The sequence below is a fragment of the Xyrauchen texanus genome, chromosome 6 (genome assembly GCF_025860055.1).
Source record: "Xyrauchen texanus isolate HMW12.3.18 chromosome 6, RBS_HiC_50CHRs, whole genome shotgun sequence".
Classification (NCBI taxonomy): domain Eukaryota; kingdom Metazoa; phylum Chordata; class Actinopteri; order Cypriniformes; family Catostomidae; genus Xyrauchen; species Xyrauchen texanus.
Window position 1 is genome coordinate 20,521,732 of NC_068281.1, and position 24,821 is coordinate 20,546,552.

Below are 24,821 nucleotides of genomic sequence, written 5' to 3' on the forward strand. Positions count from 1 at the left end.
AGGAGACATCCTAAGCTTTTTATATAGGTATAATGTCATGTTATGGCATTTGGACCATAATTAAATGTGACAAAACAAATAACATTCTTGGGACACTGGGACACATCATCAGTGATGTCACCATATGACTTGAACAAAATGTGCCTTTTCATAAAATGTAAAAATATCTTATAGGCTTATATATATATATATATATATATATATATATATATATATATATATATATATATATATATATATATATATATATATATATATATATATATTATTATTATTATTATTATTATTATTATTATTTTTTATTTTTTTTTTTTTTACAGGGAAGGTATCTCTTTAGATAGAGGTAAGGAGAGATGGGGCGCAAATTGGATCTCTCTGGTCTGACGGATATCGAGGCAGAGCATGTGCTCCAGGTAGTGCAACGGGACATGCAGCTACGAAAGACAGAGGAGGCACGGCTCAGGTGACTCCTACCCACTCTTGTTTGTCTTATAGCATTACTTTTAAGAACTCTGATTACATGGGCAAAAGCATATACTGTGTTTATAAAATACTAACGGTACATTTTTGTCTTGTCATTATGGTAATATTAATGTAAATCGTGACACATTTTTACTTGAAAAGTTTAGGCTATATTTGTATATATATTTGTAACTTATTATTTTCATCTTCATCATGTCAGTAGAATGGGATTCCAGTCATTACTAGAGAGCATAAAGAAGTTCCCATCATACGTTGTCATACTTTAAAACATAATTACATGAAGGGTCCTCCCTTCCCTCTTTAGCCATGACTCACTTCCCTGAGCCTACCATGGAGTTGATTTCAGGTTTGATCAATCTGGAGAGACAGAATTATATTGCAGTCACATATTTGTTCACTAGTTAAGACCAAAATGTCTTCCTTTACTGAACAGCCAATGGGAAAGGACCCTTCCTGTCTAGAGCTGAACAGATGTTCCTATGGGTTTGCATTAAAAATACTGCACCTCCCAGACCATAATTGCAGGAAATGGACAGTACGCATACCTAGTGGTCTTAACTTGCCTTTTTTTTTTAGCTTTCTATTATTTAGTGCTATCAGATATAAGTAGTGTTCCAAAAGACAAAATGTACATAGCATCCTCTTTATCAAGTGCTTTTGAGTTTTTTCAGCAGGTTCGCAACGATGGATGAGCAACACACACACAAATACTGTTACAACATACACTATGCACTATAATGGAACAACACACACAAACAAACATGTTGAACATGTTGTGGAATGTTCACTTATTAATTGGTGTACAGGTGCTGCAGTGTCCATCAACATTCATGGGCAGGGCCTGTACATAGTGACGCCACTTTGTACAGAATCTGCGAACGGCTTGTTTTGAGACAGTGCTTATGATTAATAGGTATTAAAAAAAGAGGACTGGGTGTATTTTTATCATTATAGGGTGGTTGTGTACACACACTGCCAACACACATTTATGTTCAAACACCATGTAAAAGTGAATTTTGCATAATAGGTCCCCTTTAATATGAAAACAATTCACTCATGGATCCACATCTTAACTATAAATGTGTGCAGAGATGAGAATACAAAAATACGGAATTACACATTCTTCTCTATAACAGTTAGAAAACACATAGTGAGAACTCCAAGGGCCCTCTATTCATGCAGTTAGCCATGATTGTTATTTCATTAAATCAAAGATTTCAAACAGATGATAGATTTAAATTTTGGTAATGCTTCTCCTTTTGGATCTAAATTCTCTCATGCATTACATGAAGAGGACATTTGATAGAACAATACGAGTTTAACCAGGCAGTTTGTCTTGTGGAACCAGACTTATGTCACTGTGAATTCGGCAAAATTAGGTCGAAAGTTCTGCTGCTGAAATCTGTCTGTGCTTACTGAAATTCAAACCACTGCCCTCAGTGGCCGAAGCTGGAAGTGTTGTTGACCAGTTTTTGAGTGAAATATCCACAGGGTGGCGCCAAAAGTGTTGTGATTTGTATTTATTGTTGTAAATTATGTAATACAGTCAACAGGAATGCATATATTTTTTACTCTATCCCCTAACTTAAACTCCAACCCTAAATCGACTGTCTGAAAAAAAATTGATTTTAGAGGAAAAATGCAACCTCCGAATCTCACTCACCATTGTGTACATGAACACGAATACTTCATAGTTCTCGTGATACTAGAACCCAAGTCTCAGAGTGAATGTGATTACTTTCTGGTGAGATCATGTTGTGTATTACACGGTCATTCCGGATTGTACTAAACTGTACTAATATTAAATGATTCTATGTTGTGTGACCACTGTAAAATTGTGAAATTCAATGTGTCATTTTATATGTTTATTTGTAATTGTTTGCACATATGTAACAGGAGCCAGCTGATAGATAACTGTGCAATGTGTATAAACCTCACTCTCCTGATCTAAAGTGGTGCATTAGCGACTGATGCTAGAGGCTGTAGCCTTTAGCCTCCATGTTAGCGCACCCGCCTCCAATGCCAGAGATGCCGGTTTGAGTCCCATACGGAGCGGGTAGAACAGGAGCATCACGATGGTGCCGTGACCCAGATGGGAGTGAGGTTTAGGGGGGTGAGTATAACGGAGCCAGCTGATAGATAGCTGTGCAATGTGTATAAACTTCGCTCTCCAGACCACAAGAGGTGCAATAGCGACTGACGCTATTGGCTTTAGCCTCGTTAGCGCACCCGCCTCCCATGCTGGAGATGCTGGTTTGAGTCCCGTAAGGAGCGTGTAGAACAGGAGCGTCACACGTAGCATTCCAAACGGTATTATCTTTTGAGTGGCTTATGTTACAAGCTGTTCTTCATCAGCATTCAAAGTTGATCCCTCATGAGAGATTATTTGAATTGGAGAACCTTGTGCAATCAGTGGGTCTTGTTTGACATGTTCTTGATTGAATCTCAGTTCTATCTATGCTGGATCGTCATAGAATAACAATTGATTTGACTGATTGACACGTACTGTCTTAAAAGATTAGTACAGTTTTCTGTCATTGCTCTGAAGGGAGCCATATCCAATGCGCCAACTGCCATAAATTAAGTTGTTCCAGGAACAGGGCATGTAATTGCTACATTGCTGGAGTCCTTACACTGTAAAAACACAACAGTAGATTTTAGATTACAGTATATTTATATATTTGTTAATTATATATATATTATGTATGATTTGTCATTTGTGATAGATACTGCCTGGTCTGATGACTTGGTGTAAAATATTGGCACCGGTTGCCCCCCTGTTTATAGCACCTGTGTACAGTCTGGCTATCTATCATGGGTCATGCTTCCTTGGATGTACGCCAGCTGGCACAGGAAACCTCTGCCCCTCTGCGCCAACTGCTTGCTATGTAAACAACAGAAAATGTTTCCCAGAACTCTGTGGAAATGGCCTGCTGAGTATCCAATTATTAGTTTGTTTGAGAGACCGCTGATTGAATATATCTTAGTAAGATTAAATGGATGCTGCTCTGGTCTGTAAGGATTTTTCAGGTGTTTATCTATGTTTGTGCTCTGCTGTTTCCCCTTTCCCATGCTTGAATATATTTTAAATCGGATTCACTATAGATGGCTGTTTGTAATCATTAGCCTGTCTCTGTATGTTACATTTAAAAGTCAATCTACAAGCTATTTTCCTCATGGGGACATTACTATAAATGTATGATTGCTGAGCCCAAAGTCTCCAAACCAAAAAGTAGCAGCCACCCTTGCATATGTATTATGTAAATACACAACCTTTGTTTTCTTGCTTTTCCCTTTTAACTTTTCTTTTTTTTAATCCACTCAGATTATCCTTAATGCCTCCCGCTTACTCTCGACTGAAGCCGATTAGTCGAAGCTGCTGGCTCTAATCATTCCTATTGATTTCCTGTTGGTATTGTGAAACCACACCTCAACCAAACTGAGTTTTTCAATATAATGCATCCTTTCTCTTTTTTAATCTCCTTTCCTCCTCTCAAAGTAATTTATTCACTTCACCAGCAGAATGGTTTGGGGAGTAACGGAATACATGTAATGGGATTACATATTTAAAATACAAAATATAAGTAACTATATTAAGTTACAATTTAAATAATTGTTAATTAGAATACAGTTACATTCAAAAAGTATTTTGATTACCAAAGAGATTACTTTGCCTTTTATTGTCATTTGTTTTATTTACTATTTAGTCCTTTCATGTAAAAATATCAAAAATCCTTAAAACAAGATCAATTTGATTTATCTTGTTTTAGAAACAATACTGCATAAGATATTTAGGTTTTTCAGAGAATGAATTTTTAACATGTGTATTTTGTCGTACTGTACTGGCAGAGTTTTTATAGTCAAAACAAATGAAAATATCTACCAGTACTGAAGAAGTACTCCAAAGTATTTAGAATATGTTACTGACCTTGAGTAATCTAACTGAATACATTACAAATTAAATTTTACATCATGTATTCTGTAATCAGTAGTGGAATACATTTCAAAAGTAACCCTCCCAAACCTGCCAGCAGATTGGGTTGCCACCCGTTCCATAAAATATGATATCTTCCCATATTTAAAGATTAAAAAAGTGATTTGTCCCGTATTTAAGCTGGTCAGATGGTGTCACAGTGAAATAGTTCCATATCGCCAATTTAACATTGATATAAGTTGGAATATTTGCCTAAGGTGTGGAAGGGACCATCTGAAAAGTCCACATATTGTGCTAAAACATGCTAATACTGTCAAGGGTGTGGGAAGGGACCTTCTGAAAAGTTCACAAATGGTGGTAAAACTGTGGAGTTTCTTTCTATATAAATGTTCAATAAGATCAAACAATGTATGAATAAAATCATAAAGATAAGTACAAGTGAAGGAAAAAAATAAACAAAATAAATAAGAATTATGTATAAACCATCCAAAATGTATACATAAATAAGATAAAGAAGACAAATAATTGAAAAAAAAAAAAAAATTATGTTTTTTTTTTTTTTTATAAGTCATGGGTCAGGAAAGTTCTCATTTTGGCATGTAAGAAAGGATATACAATTTTTATTAATAACGCATATTTACTGAATGCATTCATTAAAATTATGTCATCATTTACTCACCCTCTTGCAGTTTCAAACCCAATTGACTTTATTTCATTCGTGGAACACAAGAGGAGAAATATTTTATAATACAGACGCTGCTCTTTTTTTTCCCTCCATACCTTGCCCCCCCCCTCTGTCTCTTCAGTGAGATGAAGCAGTCTCTAGTTGAGGAGGGCAATCGATGTGTTCTGCTGTCGCGACAGCACAGGTTTAATGAGCGCTGCTGCATCCGTTGCTGTTCTCCATTCACCTTCCTGCTCAACCCCAAGTGCTTCTGTCTGGACTGTTGCTACAACGTCTGCAAACGCTGTTGCACCTACAGTAAGAAGGACAAAGACTGGCTGTGCTCTGCTTGCCAGAAAAGCAGGTCAGTATTGCTGAAGAGGGGCACCGCTAACAAGAGCTAAGCTATAATTTATGTGATTCATTGACAGATGAGTGGAGGCCAGTGAGAGAGAACTCAGTCAGGGGGCTTTTTTTGGGAAACACCTGGCTATTTATGACCAAAAATTATTCTGCTATTGGTTATGGGGTATGTTGACACCACTAAACTATTATAAATTAGTTTACATGATGTACACAGTTATTTTAAATCAATCTAAACTTAATCCAAGGGAAGTGAAAAGAACTTCACCCAAACATTTAAATCCTGTCATCTTTTACTCACCCTCATGTCATTCTGAAAAAGTATGCTTTTTTCATCCGTGAAACACAAAAAGCAATATTAGGCAGAATGTTAACCTCACAGTTACCATTCACAGTCATTGTATGGAATAAAAAATGCAATTAAAGTGAATGGTGACTTCACCTTACATTCTGCTTAACAATCCTGTTCCAGTATTCATCAGGTCAAACACATTTGACGAAGACCCAACTTGGGTCAAAACGTTGTCAATAAACTGGAACGTTTAGCAATGTGCCAGCATCTCTACTTATTTCTATGAACTTCAACTTGTAGCTGTGCATCTGCACCTGAGCAACCGAATGGTGGCTGGTATCTGATGGGTGCCGGTTACTGGGCTGAGCAACAGAATGTTAGCTGGTGTCTAATGGGTGCTGGCCACTGTACTGAGCAAAAGGCTGGTCGACGACCGCTGGGGACTGGACAGACTTTTCGACAGCCACAGGGAACTGGACAGGCTCGTTGACAGCCACAGGGAACTGGACAGGCTTGTCGACAGCTACAGGGAACTGGACAGGCTCGTTGACAGCCTCAGGGAAATGGACAGAATCATTGAAGACAACAGGGAACTGGGCAGATTTATCTACTGACACAGGGAACAGGATTGGCTCGTCAAAAGCCTCAGGGAACTGGACGGGCTCGTCGATAGCTACAGGGAACAGGACAGGCTTGCTCACAGTCTCAGGAAACTGGAAAGACTCAATGACCACAGGGAACAGGACAGACTCATTGACCACCACAGTGAACAGGACAGGTTCATCGACAGCCTCAGGGATCTGGACAGACTGGATGACCACAGGAAACTGAACAGGCTAATCAACAAACACAGGGAACAGGACAGGTTCATTGACAGCCTCAGGGATTTGGACAGACTCGATGACCACAGGGAACTGGCCAACGGGCGCCTCTGCCTCCTTGCGGTCAGCTGCGGTCTCCTCCACCTCTTGACGGTCAGCAACGCGCTCCACCTCCTGGCGGTCAGCAATGGGCTCTTCCACCTTCTGGCGGTCAGCAGCGGGCTCCTCCGACTCCTTGTAGTCAGCAGCGGGCTTCCTCATTTCTCGGCAGTGTGCCAGGGAAGAACCTGGTAAGAACCAGAGATTTGACAGGGCGCTGGCTGAGAGGGTTCTTGGGATTTTGCATTCCTCCTCTGCAGTATAAGCTCAACTTCTGTGACCCAGCAGAAGAGGTCCACCAAATCCCAATAGGGCCAGCAAAATATCTCTCCCAGCTCCTCTGGACAGATGGACATGTCCAGGCCTGACAAAAAGAGGTGTTTGAGGTTGGTTTCACCAATACAACACCCGCAGGCCGCATCAGAAAGCTCCTCAGCATAAACACAAATTGGGCGACCAAGCTGGGAGCAGAAACCGAGAAACTGGGTGGAGCTTGAGCTGGGTTCGAAGAAATGCAAATATTGCCTACGCTGGGTCCAAAATTATCTTATTGTAATGTCACAAATCTTTATGTGTCTATTCTCAACATCGATGACCACCCCATCGCCCAAAATACAGGGACTGGGGCAAAATGAAAGCTGAGTGCCCAATACATCACACACAAGTCTCTGAAACTTCAACCAAAACTCCTGGATCTTCACACACCCCTAAAAGATATGGGTTATGTCTCCATCCTCTGATTTGCATCGCCAGCATGTGGGTGTGTCTTTGAGACCAAGCCTATACAATCTAGAGTTGGTCCAATTAAATCGATGTAAAATCTTGAATTGCATAAGGTGCATCCTTGCATCTCTAGATGCAGACTTCATGTTTTATAGAATCCTAGCCCACTCTCCCTCCTCCAATACCAAGTTTAAATCTTTCCCAGAGTATCTGCCTCTTTAGGGGGTTGTATACTCCTCCCAAAAATAGTACAGAGCAGGTGTTGCAGCTGTAAATATCTAAATAACTGAGATCAGGGAATCCCAAAATGTTGAACCAGATTTTCAAAGGATCTCAACACTCCACTCCCATATACACTCACCTAAAGGATTATTAGGAACACCTGTTCAATTTCTCATTAATGCAATTATCTAATCAACCAATCACATGGCACTTGCTTCAATGCATTTAGGGGTGTGGTCCTGGTCAAGACAATCTCCTGAACTCCAAACTGAATGTCAGAATGGGAAAGAAAGGTGATTTAAGCAATTTTGAGCGTGGCGTGGTTGTTGGTGCCAGACGGGCCGGTCTGAGTATTTCACAATCTGCTCAGTTACTGGGATTTTCACGCACAACCATTTCTAGGGTTTACAAAGAATGGTGTGAAAAGGGAAAAACATCCAATATGCGGCAGTCCTGTGGGCGAAAATGCCTTGTTGATGCTAGAGGTCAGAGGAGAATGGGCCGACTGATTCAAGCTGATAGAAGAGCAACTTTGCCTGAAATAACCACTCGTTACAACCGAGGTATGCAGCAAAGCATTTGTGAAGCCACAACACGCAAAACCTTGAGGCGGATGGGCTACAACAGCAGAAGACCCCACCGGGTACCACTCATCTCCACTACAAATAGGAAAAAGAGGCTACAATTTGCAAGAGCTCACCAAAATTGGACAGTTGAAGACTGGAAAAATGTTGCCTGGTCTGATGAGTCTCGATTTCTGTTGAGACATTCAGATGGTAGAGTCAGAATTTGGCGTAAACAGAATGAGAACATGGATCCATCATGCCTTGTTACCACTGTGCAGGCTGGTGGTGGTGTTTGTGTAATGGTGTGGGGGATGTTTTCTTGGCACACTTTAGGCCCCTTAGTGCCAATTGGGCATCGTTTAAATGCCACGGCCTACCTGACTACAGATGAAATGAGGGACTTAGAAAAAGATATATTCTAGAATGGTCACGATTAGTGGTTCTCACTCTCATTGGGGCACATGGCAAGCCATGTGGATCGCGTAGAGTAGCATGATCCTCCACATGCGAAGTTTCCGCGGTGTCATGCACAATGAGCCATGTGATAAATTGAGTGGTCTCAGAAGCAGAGGCAACTGAGACTTGTCCTCCATCACCCAAATTGAGGTGAGTAACCACGCCACCACGAGGACCTATAATTAGTGGGAATTGGGCATTCCAAATTGGGAGAAAAGGAGATAAAAAAAGAAGAAGAATTAAGGTTTACATCATTAGATTTTTAATCTGTGGTGCATCATTTTCAATCAAACCCAAAAGCTAAATGCTTCAGAAATGGCAAAGCTTATTATGTTACTATTATTTAAACTTTTTATTTAGTCTTTTGTACACTACCGATCAAAGATTTTGGGTCACTTACTCATTCTTTATTATTATTATTTTTCAAATTTAAGGAAATTGTAAAGTCATCAAAACTTTGGAAGAACAGAAATGGGACTATAGGAATTGTGTTGTGACTAAAAGAAAATCCAAAATAAATCAAAACTTTGTTATATTTAGCATCTTCAAAGTTGTCACTCTTTGCATAGACTTTGCAGAAATGTATTCTTGACATTTTCTCAAACAGCTTCTTGGAGTATCACCACGGGATGCTTTTTAAACAGTATTGAAGTTCCCAGCTGCTTTTTTATTTTTTGGTCCTAGTCATCCATTTTAAAATCTTTTTTTTTATACAAGTTTAGTTTTGTAACAAAATAAATTAATATGGTGGCACAATAATTTTTTTTGTCTTCAAATCTAATTTCAAACATTTAAGCATACGCCTTAAAAAAGGTTTTTAAGATCATGAGAAACAGTTCAGTCAAGTGACCCCAAACATTTGAATGCCAGTGTATATTAGGTGCTTCATTTTTGTGCAAAACTTGAATGTATTTATCTAGTTTTTAACAAAAATATGATTTCTTTTTATTCCTATCTTTAAATACACATGGACATTTGAGCTGAGTTAGAATTACGATACAAGGACACTTCCTCTCTGTTTATTTTCTCTTTTGTCACATAAAGTGTAACAAAACTGATGCACATTCAATGATTTCACCCATCAGTTCAGTGTGTACTGTATTAGATCATTAGGGAATGTAAGCAGACAATTTAAGTTTGTGCTATGTTTTAAACATATTATGCTATTGGAGGTACAGTATATCAAACGTAAGTTTGGGAGGAGCATGTCCATCTAATCTTCCAATTAATTATGAGAGTATTTAAGTAACCTCTCACCTCATCACAGTATCAGTTCTCCCAGGATCCCACCACATCTCCAACTCTGTAAGTATTTCACCCATATTAGCCATCTCCATCCTTCACTAGTCCTGGGGGGTCTATCATGGCTAGCTAGACAAACCTGTTTATAATTTATGCTAAAGATTATATGGGCATGCAAACTTGTGAAATATCATCTACAGTTGTTTGGTATTGATTTTTGCATTGGCTTCAGTGGTTTAAATAAATGCAAAGTGAATAACATGATCAGCACAAATTGCCTCTTTGCTATGGGGAATAATTTTTTTGTCTGTACATTATGAAGTGATGCACAATGTTATTTTAAGAATGGAAACAACAGCAACTTTTAAAGACCTCTCATATTTCTCTGCATACTTCTTAAAAAAACAACTGATTAAAATATTTAGGTTGTCAATAGAATATTTCTTTAACATGGTGATGAATATTAAACGCTAACAATCATTTAATGGAATACTCTTTGTAATCATACCATTCATTCTGTCAAAATTATTTATGATTAATTATTAAGACTCATTTAGAGCATCTTTATTTTAAAGCATTTGAATTCCACAGAAGACAGAAAGTAATATGGGTACATCATGAGTGTAAACTAACTCTTTAAGCATGGCAGTGTGCCTTTGTTTATTTATTTTCAGGCTCCTGAAGACCCAGTCACTGGAATGGTTCTACAATAATGTAAGAAGGCGCTTTAAAATATTTGGCAGTGCTAAAGTGTTAAAGAACCTCTACAGGAGGCATGCAGCAGAGTGTGGAGTACAAGCAGAACTTACAGGTACTCACCATCTGGAGTGCTGTATGAACTTTCTTTAAAATAAAAATATATCTGTGATATTTTGTAATGTATTTTGCTGTATGTTTGCTAGATTCTTAGGGTAAAATATAAATGACCACCTACACCCGGTGAAAATCTCATCTTGGTTTGGAATTAAAAGAATTAAAAAGGTCCACTTTTCTAAGTTCTGGAGTCAGCAAAATAGGATTATTGCATGGAAGCTTTTATATCACATAGAGGCCACATGCTGTGAGATGAAGATGTTTGAATTGAAAGCACAAATGACATTGTGAAAGATATGACAGTCTTTTTCGTGACCCTTTTATGTGCATGTCTTGGTTAAAGACATAAATAAATGGTTAAAGGGCTAGTTCACCTAAAATAAAAATTCTGATATTATTTACTCCTCCTCATGTTGTTCCAAACCCAAATTACATTCTCTCTTCATTGGAACACAAAAGGCGATGTTAGGAAATATGTTAGTGATTGACAGTCTCAGTCACCATTCACTTTGATTGAATGGAAAAAGATGCCATGAAAGTGAATTTTGACTGTCAGTCCCTAAGAATTTTCAACAAAGAATAGTCATAAGAGTTTAGAACAACATAAAGGTGAGTATATTATGACAAAATCATTATTTTTGGTTGAACTATCCTTTTAAGGAAAGAGCTGGCAGGGGTCTTCTGATCTGAGTTCCAACTCTGTATCTGATTTAGCAGTGGCGAGATTTTAGAGAATTATTCATGTTTATGGAGGAAAGGTCACTGTACAGTTTATACATGATCTGATCCTTTCACTGTCATATCATTAACACTTAAATACTGAATCAATATCCAGCAAATGCATATAGTTCTTTACAAAATAATTGCTTGAAATTGATAATTTGTTTAACCTTTCTAAGTCCCACTGTTGATCTCATTGGGTCAAATTGACCATGATCGTTACATCACAGTTCAACCGTCACAATTTTAGAAAATTTGACAGAGAGAAAAGCTAGACAAGATAATCTGTTATTGTCAGACCAGTGCTAAGAATGGAGCGATAAGCTTATACCATTATCGTGGATAGATTTTTATGCTACATCTCATCTGCATCAGTCTTCAGTATTAAAAAAGCTAGATTTATAACATTATTTGGATTTGCTCCTTGCTGAAAAGACCAGTTTAGACAAGAGTGAATTTTTATGCATGTCTAGTCTGCACCACGTCATATCCAATTTTTATGAGAGCACTAATTCTAGATTGGGGATTCCACCAGCAGAGGATTTTAAAGAGCTATCAATCGCTTTTAAGACAATAATTTGTGTCAGTAGATCAGTAATCATAGTTATAATAATAATATGTTTATTTTGTATAATGCCTTTCCAAAGCTCAAGGACGTTGTACAGAAATTAAATATTAAACTGAGAAACATAAAACAAATACATTACAAAACAATGAACAATTTGAGAGCAGCAAAGCATATTTCAAGTGTACAGTGACACTATCAAGACTGCAGGTGAAAACATACTGTAAATCGGAGGAAACACATACTTCCTCTGTAGCATTTCACTGCTAAACTCCACAGCACTGGAACAATGGCAGACAAAAAAGGAGAGAGTTCACAGCAAGGATGTAGTTATGCCACAAAAGAACGTAAGACACAAATGGTCTGTATATCTATTCTTCTAATACATAACATACAGCCCATTTACACTAACAAATTCTAATGAATGACAATGTCCTCATTTATATTGATGTTGCTTAACAGGTAATTGAATATATATTAGGACTTAGTTCAATAACCAGAGAAAAACCTCAGAATTAACTTGTACTTGACCCAGCCCATTAGTGATTTACACACACATATTGGCAACCCACTGGCAAGCCTAGACTGCCTAGATGAAAATGGCAAAACTTAATGGCCATGCCCACTGATTTTCTGCATATGACGGATCGCATATCGCTGTGTTTATGGCTTAGCATTATTAAAATGGGGTCCATGATCTTTACGGTAAAATAACTAAAATCGTATGCCTTCAGAAGACTTAGAATATGATGTACGAGCATTGGCATTTTATGAAACTTTTTAAAGTCTTTTTTTTTTAGCTTTGAAATTATAAATTTGATTGAAATCAGTGAAGGGGACACCCTTAAAATTCCTCCTTTTGTATTCTTCAAAATAAAGATATGTGTTTAGAACAACTTTCATTTTGGGTGAACTATTTCTTTAAGCTGCACCTGCTCTTCAGGATCCTATTTGTGTGACCAGCATCTAAAACACAACAAATGTTGGTGATTTGTGACCCATTTTACTGGTCTTTCAGCAGAACTCTTCTCAGTAGATAGTAGATTTAAGGAGAGTCTGTGCATTGGCTTGGATGTAAAGGCCAAGTGGTAGTTGGTGACTTAAGATGCGCTCAAGTGAATCTCTTCAAAGGGCTCTGTGTGGAGCTTAGGCCATTTTGATATGTCAGTAGTTATCTATCAAATTATTTGTCATCCACCAGCTCTGTGAGAATGGAACAGTGTCTGTCATTGAGGGAAACCTGTGATTAGCTATTAAATCATGTTTCAGAGTTGGAAGTGCAGTCTCATCTCTCAAACTGAAATTCTCAAGCCATCAGTAAGCTGTCCAGGTTATAGGAACAGCTTGCCATTTCAACAACAAAAACAAAAACGTTTGATTGCATATGGCTGTGCCTTAATTTCTTATTTTTATATTGAGCCAAGCTCTTTCTTTCTGTCTTGCTTGACCCTATCAGTCTTGAGGAGATTATTTTTATAAGACCAAAACAAAACATTAGTAAACACTAGAAATTAAACAGGCATTTCAACCAAGTGCATTGATTTGCAGTATGTGGATGTTAATCATTTTAATATAAGATGTACCACTCAGCTATTAGGGGTAACACACACAGTCTGAAAGTTACACACTGAATATGGAAAGATTTAAACTTTTTGTCCATAAATTAGAGAGCATCTTTAATCAAATCAACTGTAATATTTTGTGCACCATCAGAGGGCAGCACTCATGAGGAGAGCATCTGCAACGAAGGCAGTATGTATGAGAGCGACTCAACGTTCTACAAGCAAAGTGAAGGTTTGTGGTCATATAAATCCTATGTGCACTGTTATGAAGTTTCACTATAGATACATTTTCAGTGATCTTTTGAACTACAGTCACCCAAAAAGTATTTGGACACTTAAACCACACTTTATGTACAAATGTCTTGCATTAGGTAACAAAATATCAGACTAAATATCATTTATTTTAAAGAGAGATAGCACAAGCACACTTTTCAAGCAAACATTTCAGAAAACGAAGTTTGTTGAGCTTTAAATGATTAAACAATATACTTTTTATATATTATTATAAATAATAATACTGTTAAAATTAAGGCTAAAAGTATTTGGACACTATATCAACATTCGAATCATCATAGTTCATCGTTAATGTGATAAACTACACCTGTGGTTACTGTAGTAGGACACCTGTGTGAACCTGAAGGTAACTGACTTAACACATCAACAACTGGGACCAGTTTATTAACTTCAATTGCAAAAAATATCTGAGAAAAGCATCATTTATGCAGATGCCAGTGATATTTGATCTAATGCAAACCAATTATTATTATTATTATTATTATTATTTTAGTCACTGTTTATGACAATGTAAAATAAGTACCGTACTGTTTTTTATTTGAAAGTAATCTATTACCTTGTCTCTTCAGAGCACAGCATGGCTGAGACGATTAGTGTTGCACTGCGGGTGGCAGAAGAGGCCATAGATGAGGCCATTGCTAAGGCTGAGAGACAGGCTGACAGTCAAGTAAAGACCTTCCCATTCATATTTATTGAGGAACAGTATGTTTTATTTATTTATTCTTATACATGAGTTTGAACTGCTTGACATTTTCTTTGAAGGAAAAGCAGAACGAAGCTCATTATCTGCAAGAGAACAGAGGAGAGCTTATAGAGGAACTGGCCACAACTATAGTACAAAAAGTGAGTAACATAACTGCACTGACCTTTTAGGAATCTACAGATATACATTCTCTTGAATTGAGTTTACAGTGATTTAAGAAGACAGAATATCAAATTATTACTGATTAAATATACAGAGGCTCAATTATGAATGGATGTATGTGTTCGTTTTAATGGTTTAAGATCATCCATTAATCTGAATGTATGAGATTATGGGATAGCCTACATATAGTATCACAAGGTTCATGGAATATGTATACAGTACATTTCAAGGCTCTTCATGTGACATCAAAAAGACAATGGGGAATTGAATTCATTTATATCATATGTTGATATAAAACTGTATTATTACCAATATTTACATTGTTTTTATAAAATCATAATATTGGAATATTCAAACTTCAGATTGTCTGGCGGAGAAGGGATCTGTCTGAGATGCAGTCTGCATCTAACCTGGACTTGTTGCCTGGCCAGAACACTGATATGACCTCTTCTGTTCAAACCCAGAGTGCCTTCAATGCTTCCGTCTGGGTACTCATGCCTTCTCTTTCTTTCCAACACCGAAACATCCAGTGATTGTGGTCTGACTCTGGCTTGCTTATTTAATGCTTTTTGTATTGCTTTGAGCAGTGATATTAGCTGATTAATACATCTTCTCTCCCTTCAGCGATCACAATCAGCTTTTTCTCTGGATGAGAGAGTTGTACAGCATGGCAACATCGGCTCAAGGCCCCCAGCCTCTAAAATTGTCATGCTCTAGAAATGAAGAAAGAGGGAGCAGTGCCTGTTCAGGCCTTGCCTAGCTGGAGGAGTGTTGACCGACTGGACAATTCTAGTTAGAGCCTTCCAATAAATCCATATTATACTTAGTCATTGTTAATTAAATTGACAGTTCACCCAATAATGAAAAATCTGTTATCATTTACTCACCATTATATTGTTCCAAACCATTATGACTTTCTTCATTGGACACAAAAGAAGATAGAATGTCTCAGTCAACTTTTACTTTCATTGCATGTCCTTTTGTTTTCCATGTTAAAGAGAAAATCATGGTCAAGTCAAGTCATTTTTATTTGTATAGCACTTTTCACAACAGGCATCTTTTCAAAGCAGCTTTACATAAAATGATTCTATAACAGAAAAAAAGCTGTTATATCTAAGAGTCATCATTGTATGAATCATACAGGAGGATTTAAATTTTTTAGTGAATTATCCTCTTCACAGATATGTGTAAGATGTTGGCTGCTGTCCTGCTCTGATGGGCATTCTGGGACAGGCAGCTTTGGGCAGATAGCTGCTCTTCAACTTGAAAAGGTCACAGACAGCTTAAAGACAAGCTGGACAAGATTTTATTAATAAACTCCTGAATTTTAGCCCTTTAATACTTTTTAAACTGACCATCTCATGGAACTAATTTATAATGTGACGAATTCTTTGTTTGACTAAAACTTTACATTTATTCATGTCTAAATGTGTTTATACTCTGTGTGTGTGTGTGTGCCTTCAGTGTTGCAGAGCCCTGATGGGAACTGGATTGCTTATCAGAACACCCTGCTATCTCGGCCAAGTCTTCTAACCAAGCGTAAGAGCCTGGTCTACAGCGTCTTAGAAAAGGAGTCTGCTATTGTGTCTGCTTACACTGAGATGGGCTCTGAAACAGAGGCTGATGGTGATGGGGTTTGGGGTGCTGCTTTGCTAGAACTTCGTCGTAATATGTCTGCAAACAAGCAGTCAAGTTACCATGAGTCTTATAGCCGTCACTCAACCTTGCCTTTGGATGGTCAAACCCAACAGCTCATTGCAGACACCTTTAATGCTGATACTGATAACAACCCTGCCCAATTTGACCTGGACGGACCACTTTCCAAGTCCCACAAAGCTCTGCTGACCTTCCTGAAGCGAAAAGTGCCACCAGAACACAGACGCCCCTCATACACCCGCCGTCCAAGCATCATGGATATTAATTTCAACCCAGGGACAGAGAGCAGTGAGGATGGCCTAGAGGACAACATGGTCAAGAGGTCACGCCTAAGAAGGAAAAATAAGAGAGAGGAGGCAGAGTGGAAAGGACAGTCTGTATTGTCTATTTCTGTACCGGTGAGGAATGCTTATTTATATTATAAAGCTTTGGATTATGTAATATCCCTGCTAAACAAGCAAGTACTTGGATAGAGACACTATTTTGATTTTTATGATCTTATTAATAGAACAGGGTTTCCAAAATCATGAAAAACCGTAAAATATTAAATTAGAATTAAAAAACAAAATTTGCTTTCAAGGCATCAAAAAGACTGGAAAGTCTTAAGTCATAATTACAACTTTGTTGTATTATGAGTAATAAAACCTTCATATTTATTGTCAATCTACTTTTTATAATACAGTTCTGCACTAAAATATTTCCATACAGAAATCTGATATATGGCAATATATGTCAAACCCATACATGAAATATACAGTACATGTTCATATGGTTTTCACTGATATAAAAATCACACATTGTACATATTGTATATGGAACAGATGTGGGGAAAAAATGCTACATACTGTAAGTGTTTTCATATATGTAACATATTTTCCCAAATACTAGTGGAATTTTAATATGTATATATGCTCATAATACAAACTATTATTTTATATAATGCATACTTTATTTTCATATATGGCCATATATCATATTTTTGTAAAGGCTAGAAGATACTGCTCCTGGGTAGAGCATGTGAAACTTGCTTGCAAGACATAATGATGTCCGATTTGTGAGTTTGAGCGAATCTTTCTTTTGAGTCAGTTTCAATAAATTGTTCATTTGAAAAATTCAATAAAAATAAAAAAATTATATAAATATTAAATATAAAATTAAAAAGACTCAGTAGAGTCTTCTTTAGAGAATCAGTATAATCAAAATCATTTTCACTTATCTAGTAATCAAAAATGATTGGAAACGTCATGGAAATTAATCAGTCAAAAAGCGTGGGAATCCTGATACTAAGACACTGAATTTTTTTTGGCAGGATTGCAGTAGCCAGCTCTCGGATGCTCTAGTGAAGAGACAGTACATGAAACCAGACTCAGCCTTGCGAGAAAAAGGACTCAGCGATCATGATCTAGAAGCTGACATTTCAGACACTGCAACTCCCGACATTTTGAGCTCTGGAGTAGTGACCCCTGATCCATTCGAAACTGATCTCAAAACTCCCTGCAATGCAAATCATGGGACCCTTGGTGTGGTTGGATCTTTAGGTCAGGAGTTGACTTGTAAACTTAGAGAGCTATCTAGTCAAGTCAAAGAAACACAATTTTCCTCCACTGAGGGTGAACTGGACAGGTTGGAGTATTCAGATTATGAAGCAAAAGCAGTAAATGAGGTGATGGGACATGCTTTATTGGGTATTAAGATTGATGCAAAAGAAAGATCAGATGAAATTGAAGCCACAAACCAACAAAAGAGAACAGAGTGGCTTGAGAAAAATGAGCTGACTTACAAACTTAGAGAGGTAACCAGTCAAGTCAGCGAGACACAACTTTCCTCCACCGGAGATGAATTGGACCGATTTGAATATCAAACTGAAAGTGAAAGTGAAAATCAACCAATGGGAACTGAGATAGCTGGAGGTTGATGATGAATGGACAGATGGAGATAAAATGATACAATATGAAGAGAAAACCAAATATCATTTAGAGAACATGGTTGAAAAAGCAGAAGAAGAGAGATCAGAGAAAAGGCAAAAGGACAGTGTACCAGAGCTGGAGATCAGTGCGCAAAATGATACTAAGGACAAGACACAAGCGTCTGAAGAATTGAGCACTGAGAGCCAAACACAAAGACTTACTGGGACAGATCCACAAAATGAGATATTCAGTGAGAGGTTTCAGAAGATAAAAAGCAAGGGAGAAGAACAGACTCAAGAAGAAAAGACAAAAAGGAAAGATTTTGGAAGCTCAGTTGAAGCTGAGCAGAGCAGAGCTGAGAATGCAGAGATTGTCAACGTATCCAGTGAATTTGGATATATTAGTGAAGATGGAAAGATGGAATTTGATAAGATCATTGATAGTGTAGTAAAGGCTTTGGATAACATGGAAGAAGAGACAAAAGCTTATACTTGTGAGGGATTATTTTTAGCCAGAGAAGAGAATGTGGGAGATAAACTGGAGAAACTACAGGCAGAGGAGGAAAACAAAAACGAGAAAGGAGATGAAAAACAGGAGATGCAAGACAACACAAAATCTGAGCGATCTTGTGTTGGTGGAGGATCGAAGGAGGCTCAGAAGGAGGAAAAAGAAATGAAGGAGGGCAAGAACAACAAAGCTTTTGCACTTGAAAGACACAGAGAAGATACTAAGAGGACAGAAGGCAAGGAATGCAAGACTATTTTCAAAGCATCAGAAGAGAGAGTTCTGGAAAAGGATGTTGTCAATAGTCAACGCGACTTAGCTGAGAAAAGAGAGCAGGAAGAGAAGGATTCCACAACCCAGAACTCTCTTCAGCATAGCGACCCATCTGGTCAGGTGGAGTATCTGTCACCAGAGGAGATCTACAAGGTAACAACTCCCAACCGATTCAGGGCACAGTAACCTTCTTGCAACTGACATTCATTAATTTGCTCATTAAACAGTTCCTCTGTAGCTCTGCTTATTGCTTTCTTATGTCTTTTCTATATGCATTCTTTGTCTTCCTCCTCTTTTTGTACTTGTTAGAATGCACTCAAGCTGGACTTAGAGTTAAGCCTACATTTGATCTCTGATATATAATACAGCAGGTTATACTTGTACCCTAATGTATAGAATGCTCTCATTTAGACCAAAAGACACTCATACTGTATTTACTACTGTTTAGCTCCCTCCTCTTTCCTGTATATAAACTCAGCAAAAAAGAAATGTCCCTTTTTTGAGGACAAAGCATTTTAAAGATATTTTTTGTAAAAATCCAAATAACTTTACAGATATTTATTGGGGTTTAAACAATGTTTTCCATGCTTGTTAAATGAACCATAAACAATTAATGAACATGCATCTATGGAACGGTCGTTAAGACACTAACAGCTTACAGATGGTACGCAATTAAGGTCACAGTTATAAAAACTTAAAGAGTCCTTTCTACTGACTCTGTAAAACAACAAAAGAAAGATGCTCAGGGTCTCTGCTCATCTGCATGAACGTTAAGGCATGAAGACTGCAGACAATAAATTGCAATGTCCGTACTGTGAGACGCCCAGCAGTGCTATAGGGAGACAGGAAGGACAGCTGATCATCCTCGCAGTAGCAGGCCATGTGTAACAACACCAGCATGGGATCGGTACATTCAAATATCACACCTGCAGGACAGGTACAGGATGGTAACAACAACTTCCCGAGTTACACCAGGAATGCACAATCCCTCCATCAGTGCTCAGACTGTCTGCAATAGGCTGAGAGAGGCTGGACTGAGGGCTTGTAGGCCTGTTGTAATTCCGTCGAAGGAATGAGCGTTACACCGAGACCTGTACTCTGGAGTGGGATCGATTTGGAGGTGAAGGGTCCATCATGGTCTGGGGCGGTGTGTTACAGCATCATCAAACTGAGCTTGTTGTCTTTGTAGGCAATCGCAATGCTGTGCATTACAGGGAAGACATCTTCCTCCCTCATGCGTCACCCTTCCTACAAGCTCATCCTGACATGAACCTCCAGCATGACAATGCCACCAGCCATACTGCTCATTCTGTGCACGATTTCCTACAAGACAGGGATGTCAGTGTTCTGCCATGACCAGCGAAGAGCCCGTATCTCAATCCCATTGAGCACGTCTGGGACTGGTTGGATCGGAGGGTGAGGGCTAGGGCCATTCCCCCCAGAAATGTCCAGGAACTTGTGAGTGCCTTGGTGGAAGAGTGGAGAAACATCTCACAGCAAGAACTTGCCAATCTGGTGCAGTCCATGAGGAGGAGATATAGTACTTAATGCAGCTGGTGGCCACACCAGATACTGACTGTTACTTTTGATTTTGCCCCCCACTTTGTTCAGGGACACATTATTCAATTTCTGTTTCACATGTCTGTGAAACTTGTTCTGTTTTTGTCTTAGTTGTTGAATCTTTTTATGTTCATACAAATATTTACACATGTTAAGTTTGCTGAAAATAAAAGCAGTTGAAAGTGAGGACATTTCTTTTTTTGATGTGTTTACATTTAATTTGCTGTCTGACCACTGTGACTATCATAATGTCTCCTACATTAATTCTACATTCTATAGTTGCTTGATTTTACTCTTAAAATGCCTTTCTCTATATATTCTATCATTAATAGAGGTACTCGGCTGCATCACTGCGCAGCATCACCACAGAGGTGCTGAAAGTACTAAATGCCACAGAGGATCTGATTCACGGATCTATGGGAGATGGGAGAAACCAGCCAGACCACAGTAACCTCTCAATACCCCCAGTCGAGACCAGGAGACTAGACGTACAGCTCAGCAAACTGGAGGAGAATGTACAGATTTGTTCTGAGATACAGACTCCTTACCACAGGGCTATAGTGGATTATTATTGAATTTGTTATGATTGTTTCTGCCTGTAAGGTATACTTCTCTTGTACAATATATAATGTATGATTCTGTGTTTTTTTTCACTGAGTGCAGGTGTACGTGCCTGCAGGTACAGTGTACGGGACTGAGGCTGAACTGGGAGATCTAGAGGACTGTTCATTCAGCATCAGTGGATCCACTACTGAAAGAGAGCTTGCTCACCTGGAGGACGAGGTGGCCTCTGCAGCAGCCCAGGTGCAGCAGTCTGAGCTCCAGGTGTGTTCTACCTGGATACTGTGCTCTCTCTTTCAGGATCTCATCTGCAGCTCAGTGTTCATTGCTCTGAAGCTGCAAGCATATGGATTGAGAGGCACTTGGTGTATTTATGACTTCATTTTTTTTATTTTTTTATAATATCCTCAATTTTGGAATGCCCAATTCCCACTACTTACTAGGTCCTCGTGGTGGCTCGGTTACTCACCTCAATTTAGGTGGTGGAGGACAAGTCTCAGTTGCCTCCGCTTCTGAGAGAGTCAATCCACGCATCTTATCATGTGGCTCGCTGTGCATTACAACGCAGAGACTCGCATCATGTGGAGGCTGTCACAGTGTGTCACTGTTATGTTCTCAAGGGCTCTTATTTTGATGTAGTTTTTTATCATCTGTCATCAATTTACCATGAACTACATTTCCCACGATGCACTGCCCTCATCACTGCCATCTACCTTACTTGTTCTCCATTCCCTCATCAACACCTGTTTGTATATACATATCCTCATGTTTTTGTTCACTCTTTGTCAGTTCTAGGCCATTTAACCCCTGTGTTAGTTTGTAGTGTATGGTTTATTGTTCATTGTTACATGTGTTCACGTTGATTTGTATCTCTATCATCATCTTCATTAAAAGCCTGCGAATAGATCAATCACCTCCCGTCTCATTAAGTCTTGACCAAAGTCTTGGTCCACCGAGCCTCCGGCTCCACCCTGGTCCTTCGAGCCTTCAGCTGCTCTCCAGGCTCCAAGTTCTCCAGTTCTGTCCCTCGAGCCTCTCACGGCTCCACCTTCCATGGCTCTGCCCCTCGAGTTTCTCATGGGTCCACCTTCCACAGCACCGACTGCCTTAGTCGAGCCTCCCTCGTCTCCACCTGCCTTCGTCTAGCCTCCCTCGGCTCTGCCCTCAGAGTCACCCTCTTCGTTTCCAACCCCTGCGGCCAAACCTCCTGTCCCTGAGGCCTCCTCCCAGGCCTCCCGAACCTATCCATGCCCTGAGGACACCTCCCAGGACTCCTGACCCTATACCTGACCTGTGGTCACCTCCCTAACCTATAGATCATCCCCAGACATCCTGCATCCATCATCATCTGCGTCTTCCTGCCCTCTTCCTGAGTTTTTGTTCACTCTTTGTCAGTTCTAGTCCGTTTAACCCATGTGTTAGTTTGTAGTTTATGGTTTTTTTTTTTTTTTCATTGTTACATGTGTTCACATTGATTTGTATCTCTATCATCTTCATTAAAAGCCTGCGAATAGATCCATCACCTCCTGTCTCATCTCAGCTACAACACGTGACAGAGGCTCATGCTACTCTCCGACATCCATGCACAACTTACCACGTGCATTGAGAACGAGAGCCAGTTAAGACCACGAGGAGATTACCCCATGTGACTCTATGCTCCCTAGCAACCGGGCCAATTTGGTTGCTTAGGAGACCTGGCTGGAGTCACTCTGCACACCCTGGATTCGAACTCTCGACTCCAGGAGTGGTAGTCAGCGTCATTACTCGCTGAGCTACCCAGACCCAGAATTCTTTAATTTTGAAATACAATTCCTAAAGCTATTGTATTGAATTATCTATGGATCCTAATTTGCAATAAACAAATACATTTTGGGCTATATGTCACAGTTTTGGTGTCCTTTACAGTGTTACATTTTTTTTTTAGCACTATGCATACTACTATATAGAACAAAACAAATATATTTTACTACACACCGTGTCCTAAAACTGTCGATAAAAATGCGAAGCAGTCTAAACAATAAAATCAAAATTTATGAAACATTTGTCATTTCCAGATTTGGCCTGAGCTATGTGATTTCTCTCTCTGCTTCAGGTTTTAGACATTGCATCAAGAATTGCTGCTCTGAAAAATGCAGGCCTTAATGTAGTTCCACAGACCCAAAATACCATGGTCAAGACCACAAAATCTAAGGTGTTGTCTTCATATTAATTAAATTATTAAGTACATTACTTTTGTAATATTATCACTCACTTGACTGTTATAATTCTTTCAATACTTTTGTTTAGACACAAAACATTGGCTCATCCCGGAAACTGAGGCGGTGACTGCCAGCACCTCCAACACAAGGTAAAATAAGAGCAACTGATATGGATTTTTTTTATATATATATTTCATATGTAAGAATTATTTAAAAAGTACACTAGATTGCTTTCTTTTTATCTGCCACTTTTAGATAAAGAGGCCTAAAGAGGGTTGTGGCAGACATCAAGGACTGTCAGGATTCAAATGACTGTGCTCGGTAAAGCACATGATCACTTGTGCCTTGAAGCTATATGTCATGGCAAATATCAAATTAAATACGCTCTGGTTGAATATATTAAAATGGACTGAAGTGTTGCTAACACTTTGATGCCATATTACATTTGCAAGGCAATATGATTACAAAGATAACATTCAGGATCAGGTTGCTTTATTACCTCTCTTGTGGTCTGCACTATTGTCAGAATAATTTAGACTTGAGTCATCAAAATTATTCATGTAATATATTAGACAATGTTGTGGAACTCATCAATTACTGTGAATTGAACTTATAATTTAGTTAAGCCTTTAATTAAATTAATGTTACAGAAAGTACTTAACTGTACAGCTGACCAAACACTCCCTGGATTATGTTTTGACCATTTGTCTGTTAGAGTAGATTTTGTCATTCTGACCACACCTCAGCTATATGAATCACAGTCATGCATAACACAAACATTTTCATGTTTGCATAAGGAATCTGTAAATCCTGCTATGGTGTTATTGAATATTTTGTACTAGAAAGATTGTCTTGCTATTGCAAAGATATTGATTTATTGCATTTGTGTACATTAATACATTTAAATTGTTTTGTCAATTTTATTTCAGTTACACTTTAGTTGTTGAGTAATTAATTGGAAACATTAAACACAGTTGTTTTTCTTGCTGTAGAATAGAAAGTGTAATTAACAAATTTCAACTAACTACTTCACTGCAACAGTATTTAAATTAAGAACATGTCAAACAATCACTGCAGTCTCTTCTTTATCAAGAGAAGAGTCTCTGAAGATTCTTCTTTATACTGTAGGCCTAGCTGTGCCTCTGCAACAACACAAAAATAAAGAAATAAAAAGGCTCATCCACATACAATTAGATTTATTGCAATCAGTTACACAAGAGTACACAAGGTATTACTTAGGCTGCAAAACTATATCCTTTAACTTCTATGCTTCCCTGTTTATTACAGGAATTCTACAAGGTGTTACAATCACTGATAGAACTGCATTGCTGATGACGTCATAACAGTGAAGCTACTGCGTGGCCATATTGCTATGAGACGCCAAAAAGTGTTCAGTGCTAAGACAAAACTTTTTCGATTTACATCGTCAATAGCGCACCTGCTTCTATTTAAAGAGAGGGTGTATTTACCTTATTTAT

The 24,821-nt window shown here is 38.4% G+C and overlaps 1 pseudogene; it reads left to right on the forward strand.

Annotated features, from left to right (window-relative positions):
* The first annotated feature begins 353 nt into the window (after nucleotides 1-353).
* On the forward strand, nucleotides 354-24,077 carry LOC127645538 (rab effector MyRIP-like; annotated as a pseudogene).
* The last annotated feature ends 744 nt before the right edge of the window (nucleotides 24,078-24,821 follow it).